We start from the raw sequence: 10,967 nt of genomic DNA, 5'->3' as shown, positions 1-10,967 counted from the left end.
CAGTAAAGGAAAGCAGAGGAACTGAGTGCTTAATTAAAGGGCACGTGCGCTGCACTGGAACAGGAGCCGTCTCTGTTAATTTTATGTGGAACGTATGTCAAAATGTATTCCTTGGCAGTAATCTTCAACCCTACACAGTATCGGACTGACTTCCTTCTTCATGACTTAGAATGCCTTTTAACGTGTTTGGTAATTATTGAAAATTTTCACCTGTGTTTTGCCAATATTTAAGGTGCGTTAACTTTTGGATGAGTCCCAATTTTTTTTTTTTAAGTGAAGGTGATGCCTTGAGGAACTTTTAAAAACAATTTAGAAGAATATTTTAGTGTCTGTCGCACAGGGAAAGACGGTAGCGCAGGACCATCGACAAAGCAACTAACTTCCAGGGCTGCCCTGGCTGCCTCTTGTCCTGTAGGAAGGGTTGGGCAGGGCCGGAGCGCTTAATGTTTCAGTGTGTGTCTGGCTGTTGCATTTTATTATTTCAGCAACTTGCTCAGGTCTTTAAGGCTTATGTACTTAGAAACGAAACTAATAGGAAGGAGGCTCTGAGGGTTTTTGCCGCATGAAATCTTTCCTTTTTGTCATGACACAGGTCTTACTAGATAGTCCAGGTTAGCCTTGGACTCACAATCCTCCTTCAGCCTGCCAAGTGCTGGGATTTCAGGTGTGTGCCACTGTGCTGCAGTACCTGGCTAACACGTAGGACCTTGTTAAAGCCAAATCCTACAGCATTGCCTCGCCTGCCTGCCCGCTTGCCTCCTCCCCTCTTCCTACTTCACTCCCTCCCTTTCTTCCTTCCTTCCTGTTAGACTCAGAGGTCCGCCTGTGCTGCAGATGGCCCAGGCATGCTGCCTGGTAACCTGCAGACTTCTCTGCAACTGCAGGGTCACCACAAAGTTTGGGTTGAATTTTCTCTGCTCAAGGCCAAAAGCTCTCATTCCTGGCCGGGCCCTTGTCTCCTCATACAGGATCTAGCAAATTATTATTATAGTAAAGCAGGGACTAAATAGGAGCCTTTTGTTAACTTGGATTTCCACCCACTTGGACTCCTTTGAGTTAGAATGTGACAAGTGGGAAGCACGCTAGTTATGTCACCTCTAACTGAGTTCTTCCTGAGTGCCACGCATTGCGTTTCATGGCAGACAGCAGCATTTGTCCTCATGATAGAGAAATTAATGCTGTTTCATCCCTGTTTTGCATGTGGGCACGCTGAGGTTTACTGCGGCAGTAGAATCCCCACAAGGCACACCTGACTCTTTGCTGATTAAAGCTGGTGCAATGCATTTTGATTATTCTCTTATTGGCCATCTCAAACTCCTACTGTGTGCATCTTGTGCTAACCAGAAGAGACATAGGTATTTTCTTCTAACGTGGTACATTTGTGTAAGTTGTGAATGTGAAGACAGAGCATTTGGAATTAAGAACCATTCTCAGCATTTATCAGTCTGGAAATGATCTCTTTTCTATTATTTTATTATTTTAAGGAGAGTACAAATTAGAATTAAAACAGAAAAAATTACAAATGATATAGATTTTCACTTAAAGTAATATGAATTTCACAGTATTTACATCTCTAATTCTTATCACCTTTTATTCTATTCTAGTGGTTGATATTGTAGTTTTTCTGTTTCGCTAGTAAGCTGTTAAATGTTCTAGAGGACTTTGGACAGCGTTTATTTTCTGATAATTGTATCTCGTCAGCCACCAAGACAGCTGGGCAGAAAAGAAGCTTCGCTGTGGGCAGAAGTGGCAGAATGAAATTTAGGAGCCGTGCATGGGGGATCAGATCCTCTGAGGAGCAGGCAGTGCTTCAAGCAAGCGAGAACAGGGATGCAGAGATTGCTCCCTGAGTTGCTGTGATCCAGTCTTCCACTGAGCTTTCCTTCTCCCGCTCGCTGGGAGCTGCTCTCCTGGACAGAGGGATGTATGTGGCTGAAGGATTTGTGTGTGTCTGCTGAGTGCCTTTGGGCCTCAGTGCCCTCTCCCATGACCCCACCGAAGGCCGCAGCCCACCCCGGCCTGCTCCCTGCCCCAGAGCCTCTAGCTCTGGTGCATTCTGCCCGCCTCGGCTGGGGTGAATCTTGAATTAGGCAAGTTCTCTCCTGCATAACTTAGCTCCATGGCCTGGTTTGTGTGCAGCACCTGTCCCACGTCACTTCCTTGTGCTCTTCAGTGTGAAGCCTTTCCACCAAGTGAACCATTCTAGCTGTGTGCTTTGCCAGCCAGGACCGGTGGGGGAATTCTGACTTAGGTGCTTTGTGAGGCGAACAGCTTGCTAGTTGCAGAAGACACGCAAGATAGGAAGTTTTATCTGGCAATCAGATGACAGATAACTCGAAGAGAATAAACTCTTGAGGAAAAGAGTAGCCCATGTACTTTGCTTCTTGCAGGAAGTTCGTTCACAGGTTGCGCTGTTGGGGAAAGCAGGTCATGTGACCTCACAGGGCCGAGAAGCACCGGGCGCAAGTTCTGTAGTGGACGCTGACTGAGACTATCCTTCTGCTGTTTTTAATATTTTGTGTGGTGCTGGGGGCCAAACTCCGGGCCTCAGTCCTACTGAATACGTGCTTTATCATCAAGCTGCACCCCAGCCCCCGAGAGGTTCTTTCTAATTACCTTGAACAGAGCAGCCTTCCTAGAGTTGAAAAAGAGCATCTGCTGCTGCTCAGAGAAGCGGGCTGCCCGGCGTCTCCCCTCAGAGGCTACCGAGGATGAGGGGCGCGCTGAAGCCGCTGAAACTGATTGACAGCGTCCTCACGCTGCCGTGGGCCCGGGTGTGCTTGGTCTCCTCTTCCTGTGACACTGCGAGTGAGGCTGACGGCTGCCAATATTCTCATCTCTCGAGGGCTAGGAGGGTTACTGCAGATCACATACCTAGCAGGTGGCGCAGCCGCACCTCGGTCCAAGCTACATTTACTTGAGAGTTTCCGTCTACACTTACTAAAGAGGTACGAACGTGTAGGGAGGCAGGCGTTGGTGCGGGTTGTTGCTTTTGGTTGTCTGTTGGAAGATGCTGTATAGAAACTACAGTTCTTTTAACCATCTAGAAAAGAGTGCTTTGGTTGGCATATGCCTTGTTTTCCCCCGTGAATCTCGGAGGCTTGCTCTCTTTCTTTGGAATATTCCTGTAGCGGTGGGCAGCCGTTGCATATTCTTCCGTGCTGTTTGTTGTGTTATCGTGGTTTCACGTGCGTCTTCTCTCTCCAGCTAGCATAGAAAGTCTCTGAGGGTAGAGGCCATCTCTTACATTGGTTGTAAGTGTAATTACTGTACTTCCATAGCTGGATGAGAGTCCTGTAGATGAGCCACTTGTCCTTCTAAGATCTGTGTGTTCTCTGAGCACTCCTTGCACAGGAGCGTCTCACTCCCGGCAGGAACAGTTTTGTGACTTGTGGGATAGAGTGGCGTGGTGGCACCAGAGCCAGGGTCTGTCTTGTAGCTTTTCCGTTTGCTTCCTTTTTTTTTTTTTTGACTGGGCAAAGTAGCTTTATTAGAGAAAGCTAGGGCTACACAGCATTTAAGAGTTGGCATTGGAGCCCTTTTTCTTGCCAAATGTGGGCACAATGTTGATGAAGCGCTGGTTGTACTGCTTGGCCCGGCCTATCTTTTTCTTCTCCTGTTTGGCCACCTTGGGAGTCTGGCCTCTCGTTTTTCCAGCGTGAGCTAGGGAACCGTGGACTTTACCTCCAAGCATGTGACCAGCTACTTCTAGAGTGGCCAGGGCTGCTTCTCCACACTGGCCTAAGGTGGCTTCATCCTGCAGCGGTTGGCCTGCCAGGAGAACGGCTTGATCTTCCGGTGCGATGCCCTCTAGTGACGCCACGTGAGCCTTGATCCGGGCGGCCGTCTCCTGGCTGGTCACTTCGAGGGCATGTAGGTCCTGGGCGCGGACAGAGTTTCATGTTGACAACGGAACGGCTGAGCCAGCCACCACTACCCTCCACTTGCTCCTGTTGGACTTCCCAACAAGTCTTCTGATTCTTACTGAGGCCCAGTTTTTCCATTTGCAGAGTGGGTATGGAGACCTTACTAGAGGTTCTGAGGGTCAGAACTGCAAATTAGCCGGCTCCCAGGTTGCTTTTAGGAATGAGGAGATGCTTCATATGTCTGTCTCTCAGAGTGAGCTACAGAGCCTCTGCATGAGTAAGCATTGTGTCTGTAATGTTTTTTTGTCCTTGGAACCTGATCCGTAAGAGACAACAACTCAGGATCTTTTGAAACGTGTCTTTCCAAGAAATCTTTCATGTAGAGCTGGAGACCGATTTCTTGGTGCTTGAATCATATTGCAGTTTGTAAATCCTGATTTGTGGTGCAGGTAAGCGTTGGTTACATCGGCCTGGTGATCAGTAGGACTGGGCTCCTCCTCACAAGGCTGCTGAAACGGTAAGCACGAGGGAAGAAGGGGATGGCGCCTTCTTTGCAAGAGTGCTTCTCCATTAACAGTTTACAGTGTCTTACATATTTTAGAAGTTGAATCTTGAGAACATCTTGTTAAATTAGATATGAATTCCCTTTTATGGGTGAGTACCAAGGCTGTCTACCCGAGGGACTTCCCAGCCGGCACAGCCCTGACCAAGTTTGGACTCAGATCTAGTTCTTCTGACCCTGGCTTATCGTTGTCTTCCAGGAGCCAGCAAGCGTATGTGGCAGCTAACGTGGGAGTGTGTGGGAGACCCCAGTCGAGCTGTGCTCCTCCTCTGCCCTCAGTATAGATAAAGTTTGCATGTGCATAAACACAGACACTCGTGTTTACGTATTAATACATAAGTGTGTGTTAGATGCCAGTTTACTTGCAGGTATTCTGGCCTTGAAATACAACAGAGAGTAAAATGAAATGTATTTATTGAGTATTTTCTGTAAGCTTGGTAACACATTAAATGCTTTATCTACATTGGAAGAAAATCCATGTTGGAAATTGGCACCGTATTCTCAAATACTTTGATGTAGCTTTTATCCGTGATGTATGAAAAGTTCCCCCAAGTGAGTGCGCAGTAGTGGTAGCTTGGGGGAGTGCACAGTACTGGTGAGCTGCTGTGTGCGGGCGCCCACGTCTCGGGTGTAGTGTAGTCAGGTGATCTCGGGTGATCGTTGGCCTACGCACTCCAAGTCCAGGGCTTATGGATTCCAGGCCTGCGTGTATTTGTGCACCTCAGTGATTAAGCAAACACCACCTAGAAGAAAGGTTTTCTCAGAAAAGAGAATGTTTTCAGAGTTTCATATTGACTTTTGGGTAGGTTAGTATACTCCCAGTAAAATCCAGGAACTTAAGGAAACCAAACAGTTTTTGAGTAAGTCAGTATCGTGAAGTGAAGTATTTAAGCTATGTATTTGCAAAAGACTCAAAGTCTTTTTACTGAATGGAGCCTCTGTTCCCCTACTCCTGAGCATGGTATGGGCCCGTACCGCGGATGTCTGCGTGATACAGGATGTGGTGAATATGCAGCTTTAGGAATTTTGTGACTTAAAAGAAAAATGGGGTGAGACCTCTGTGTGCATTGTCTGTGAGGGGGACACCTCTCCTGCCATGTCCAGCCCATACTTCTCTCCTGGTCTTAAGCTGTAAAGACATGTTTAGATTTGCTTTTCAGTTACCTGGACTGCTTTAGTCTCGTTTATCTGCATGGTGGCCTGTTACTCCCCACGGGAGTCACTTGAACTCACTGTTTCCTTTTGTGTTTGCTCCACAGGTAGACTTGAGCTAGTACCCCTTCAGGACAAGCCTGCTGTCTCTATCCTGGACTTGCCCTTATGTTGAGGTTATAGGTTTATAATGCTAAGTGCAAAGATGTTTTGCTTTTATCGAGTGAATTTGGGAATCTGCCCTATTGTGAATTATCTAGATTATAAGTGGAAGATTCCAAATCTACTGGATGTCGTAATTAGACAGCTTTGTTTTGGTTCAGTAGACAGGACCATATTTGGGAAACACAGATGAGCCAGTTTTCACATTTAGGAATTGTTTTGGCTAACAGTGCCTAAGAAACTTGGTGTGCCCAGAGTTGAATGTATAAAGACAAGGAACTTGAGGCTCAGAATGCCATGAGGTCCAGGAGGAGCAGGGAGTTGGCAGGAGCGGGTCCAGCAGCAGTGGAGGTGCTGTGTGTGGTCACCTGGCGGCCTGCTGCCTCTGAAGATGAGATGCTGTGGTGCAGCTGCTGCGTTAGGAAATCTGGCTGGACATTTGAGGCATTTTGTTTCTTGCCTTGTCCTCATAAGGAACTGCATGGGAGTCATTTGGCTTCATTAAACAAAAGCAATCCCTGTGATTAATTTTGAAGTCCACATTTTGGGTTAGTCACTGTTAGGCCTGTGAAAAATTGGATCTTGTGAAGCTGTTGTTGTGTAACAGACAAAATTGTTGGAGCATTTTTGAACTTGTCTTCTGCAACTTTGCTTTGAGAGTTCTAAATATCACATAGGTGTTTATCAGCTATTAAATATGAACTAGAAAGTAATTAGTTTTCATTAAAAAAGAAGTGTACTATTGGCTGAAGGTCCCGGAAGTCTAAAATAGGTAATGCTTCAAAATATGAGACCTTTTGAGTGCCTGCATTCAATGTAAGTGAAACACTTGGCCTCGTGTGACATGCAGGCACGCTAAAAACATTGTATAATATTACCTTTCGGCTATCTGTGTGAAACATAAAATAAATTTCCTATTTATCCTGGACCCTATCCCCCAGATGCCTCATTATTTATATGCAAATATTGCAAAAATCCAAAAAAAATCTGAAATACTCCTGGTCTTAAACATTTCAGGTAGGAGACGCTCAACCTGTATAACTATATTATAAGAGCCTGGAAAATAGAAATGACAGCAGTTGCTTATATTTTTAGCTAACACCATTACTATTAGAACTTGGGCATGCTTAGTTTTTTTTTTTTTTTACATAATTGTAATCACAAATGCCCACATAGACCTATACTCTGCTGCCTTTACCTGATCTTTTGATAAGATCCTTTGCCCACGCTGTGGAGTGTATAGAACCAGTACACGTGGAAGTGCCCAGTAGTCTACCTGGTGGCTGAGTGGGCTGCTAGTGGGTTCCCCTGTTGCTTAACACCAGAATGTTTTCATAATTCCCACAGAGCTGTGGATAAAGTCTCTGCATACAGCTTTATGTCACGCGAGACTTCCTTTGGACTAGACTCTGCTACAGCGTAGCGGGGAGGAGATGCGTAGCTCATTGGTGCATACTGCTGAAAGTAGTAGACACGATCTATGGTGTCATTCACTGTACGTTAAAAAACCAGTGTCTTTTCATTTACCAACATTGAGTGTTCATTTTAAAAATATTTGTGCGGGTAAGGAGAGATGCAGGTGAGGGTCTAGCCTATCAGTTGAATAACTATGGAAGAATACACCAAAATAGAGAAAATTGGAGAAGGTACGTAAGGAGTTGTATATGAGGGTAGACATAAAACTACAGGTCAAATGGTAGCCATGAAGAAAATCAGCCTAGAAAGTGGAGAGGAAGGGCTTCCTAGTACTGCAATTCAGGAAATTTCTGTATTAGAAGAACTTTACCATCCAAACATCAAGATGTGCTTGTGCAGGATTTCAGGCTGTATCTCATTTTTTAATGACTTTCCATCGCTCTCAAGAAGTACTTGGATTTTGTTCCTCCTGGGCAGTTCATGGATGCGTCACTTGTTAAGAGTTATTTGTACCAGATCCTTCAGGGCATTGTCTTTTGTCACTCTAGAAGAATTCTTTGCAGAGACTTGAAACCTCAAAATCTGTTGATTGGTGACAAGGGAACAATCAAACTGGCTGACTTTGGCCTTGCTAGAGCTTTTGGGATATCTATTAGGCTTTATATGCATGAGGTAGTGACCCCGTGGTGTAGTTCTCCAGAAGTGCTGCTGGGATCTGTTCATCACTCTACTCCAGTTGACATTTGGAGTATAGGCACCATTTTTGCAGAATTGGCAACTAAGAAACCATTGTTCCATGGGATTCAGAAATTGATCAGCTCTTCAGGACTTTCAGATCTTCAGGCACTCCCAACAGTGAAGTGTGGCTAGAAGTGGAGCCTTTACAGGACTATCAGAACACATTTCCCAAGTGGAAACCCGGAAGCCTGGGAGCCCATGTCGAAAACTTGGATGAAAATGGCTTGGATTTACTCTAGAAAATGTTAGTCTCTGATCCTGCTAACCAGATTTCTGGCAAAATGGCACTGCCTTATCTGTGTTTTGGTGATTTGGACAGTCAGATTAAGAAGATGTAGGTTTCTGACAGAGTTTCCACATGTTATAATCTAGGATGAATAGTTGTATTTTTACTGTTGATTCTGTCTGGTTTTTGTCTTTTACATTTTTCTTTGCTGTAAAACTAAAACTACTTCGCTTTCCATTTCAAAAGTATAACTTATAAATGTAAATATTGTTCTATATAAATTTAAATATAATTCTACATGTGTGTGTAAAAAAAAAATATTTGTGCGGGCCGGAAATATAGCTCAGCAGCATAAGCGCCTGCCTGGCAAGTGCAACATCCCAAGTTTGATCCCCAGTACTGTCCCCCCCGCAAAAAAAGAAAACAAACAAAACAACAAAAAAACAAAACAACAAATATAAATGTGGACTAATTTTAAGAAGTGGTAGAAAAGGTTAGTCATTATTTTAATCTTTTGAAAAAACTAATCAGGTTAAATGACTTTTTTTTTTTTTTTTTTTGGTGGAACCAGGGATTGAACTCAGGCCCTTGCACTTGCCAGGGAAGCGCTTATTCCACTGAGCCATCTCCCCAGCCCCTAAGTGACATTTTATTTAGATATGTTTGCATTTTCTCTTCTGGGAGTGATTTCTTCATGCCTTTTAATTTTTTTTTTTGGAAGTCAGTGTGACTACACTGGCATGTCAGGGTATTGACACTTTATGTTTTTTGCAAGCCATGAAAAAAAAATATATATAGTTACAAATTATTTCCTGAATTCTGTTGTTTGAAGAACAAATAATATTGGATTTATAAAACTTAAAACTATTTGTGGACTCAATTTTTCTTATTAGCAGTTTTGTTGGCAGAATTCAACTTTGATTCTTTAAAGGCCTCAAATAAGTATGAAAGGCTGAAAACAAACAAGATTACAGGTTTATTTGTTGTTTCAGCTCTGAATCTAACCCTTTTCTCATATTGATATGGACTGAGCATAATGATTTTAGTGGGAACTTGGAGTTTTTGAATTCTTAGATCATAAATAGGTCTTATTAAAATTATTCTTCATCTGATACTGGACTTTCATAAAAATTGAAAATAAAATTAGACTAAAATAAAAGCAGTTTTTGTTGGATCAGTTTACTAGTTGTTCAAGCGGCCTCGAGGTTTGGGGATGTGAGTGACCGGGCGTTAGTGGAAGCACCGGTGAAATTCAAGGCTTGGAGATGGGGGCAGCCTCAGAATCCAGTAGGAATGCCAAGGAGGGTGTATGTGGGGTTGAGGTCCTGGGGGGCGCACGGGCGAGAGATGACTGGAGGAGTCATTGGAACGAGCACTTGGAAGCTGTCACATCTCTTCGTTCCTTGAGTCCGTCTCGCGAGGTCTACTCCTTTCTTGCTGACTGCCGCCTTAGTCCGGATTGCCAGCAGCGGGGTCACCTGCTCGCATCGCATCCAGGTAGGCCGCGCCGCATCTTCCAGCCCTGTGGTGGCCCCAGCCAGCAGCTGCGTCCCTTGGCCTCCTCTGGGCCAACCGCCGACCTGGAAATGTGTGAAGTCTCAGCAGGCCTGAGTGCTCACTGCCTTTTCCCTTTTGCCCATGCTACCCACCCGGCACCTCTGAGCTTTATAGGAGCCCTGTGGATTTTTCTCCCTACTGAAATTTGATCCACAAAAATCTTTCATTGCTTAAGTCAGGACGTGGCAGCCAGGTAGGGTGGCACACAACTGTAATCCCAGCAGTGAGGAGGCTGAGGCAGGAGGATCTCAGCACATTATGGCCATCCTAGGCTACATAGGAAGTTCAAGTCTGGCCTGTCTCAAAAGCATAGCAAGACTCGGTCTCAAAAGAAAAACAACAATAGTACCATAACCCAAAACTGTAGCAGTACGGGGAATGTAGGGTGATTTAAGGCTTATTACATTCGTGATAAATAGAATGGTAGATGTCAGTTCTGTGGGCCACAGAAATGGAAGCTGCGGAAGAGGTAGGTGTGGGGGGAGGGGCTGATGGGAGGGAAAGTGTGAGCGGTGTGCGCACCCACTTGAGATACGGAGCTTCATCCCACCAACATCAGTGAGGGCTTGTGAGTGAATACTGTCCGAGATGTTAGGGAGCACATGACCAAGGGACTGCGCTGCCAGCCAGGTGTGTGAGGTGCAGCGGGCAGGCAGGATAGAGCGTAAGTAATGGACTTAGCTAGTTCTAGTGCCATCCAGGGTTCCAGAGGGAGCCCTTTCACCGTGGAGGGCTATTCTCATCCGGAATCCAGCGTTAGTTCCCAGAGGCTAAAGGCCGAGGCTGTCCCGAGTGAGTAGAGATGGGCTTGGAGGGAAATGGGTAGAAGTTAGTAGAAGTGACTGGCATGGTCTGTAAGGAAGAGAGCCTTTTGTTGCCCTCTGAGTCGCAGATTTTGCATCCAGATGACATGGATTGGATTTCTGGTTTATGAGCTTTTTGTTCTCTTTTCCTCTCTTTCTTGCCACAGAATTACTTTACCCAAGGAAAACTCAGGAAGTATAAATATAAGGAGGTTCTTCCACCCTAGTTGGAAAACCATAGCAGTGGGGTAGGGAACCGCCGTGACCCCTTGGTTCTGACACTGCAGGTGAAACCTGCAGGGACGTGAGCATGAAGCTGGGAAGGACGAACAGCAGCTCCCCAGCCTTCAGCTCTCGGACTCTTAGAAGAGCCCCAGATCTCATTTTAGGAGGAGGTCACTGGTCCGGTGTACATCAGTTCCCAGTGACACTCGACAGTCAGTACCAGAGAGTGCTTGTGATGAGGAGGGGGAAGGGGAGGGGGA

The 10,967-nt window shown here is 45.3% G+C and overlaps 1 protein-coding gene and 2 pseudogenes across 1 annotated transcript in view; 2 read left to right on the top strand and 1 right to left on the bottom strand.

Annotated features, from left to right (window-relative positions):
- The window catches only part of Sorbs1 (sorbin and SH3 domain containing 1), a 261,970-nt gene that overhangs the window by 88,761 nt on the left and 162,242 nt on the right, over positions 1 to 10,967 (top strand). The window lies entirely within an intron of this gene.
- Positions 3,471 to 4,004, bottom strand: LOC101592995 (annotated as a pseudogene).
- On the top strand, positions 7,352 to 8,262 carry LOC101567680 (annotated as a pseudogene).

The sequence above is a fragment of the Octodon degus genome, unplaced genomic scaffold (assembly GCF_000260255.1).
Source record: "Octodon degus isolate 3935 unplaced genomic scaffold, OctDeg1.0 scaffold00010, whole genome shotgun sequence".
Lineage (NCBI taxonomy): Eukaryota > Metazoa > Chordata > Mammalia > Rodentia > Octodontidae > Octodon > Octodon degus.
Note: the sequence above shows the minus strand (reverse complement) of the source record. Positions and strands in the feature narration are given on the sequence as shown.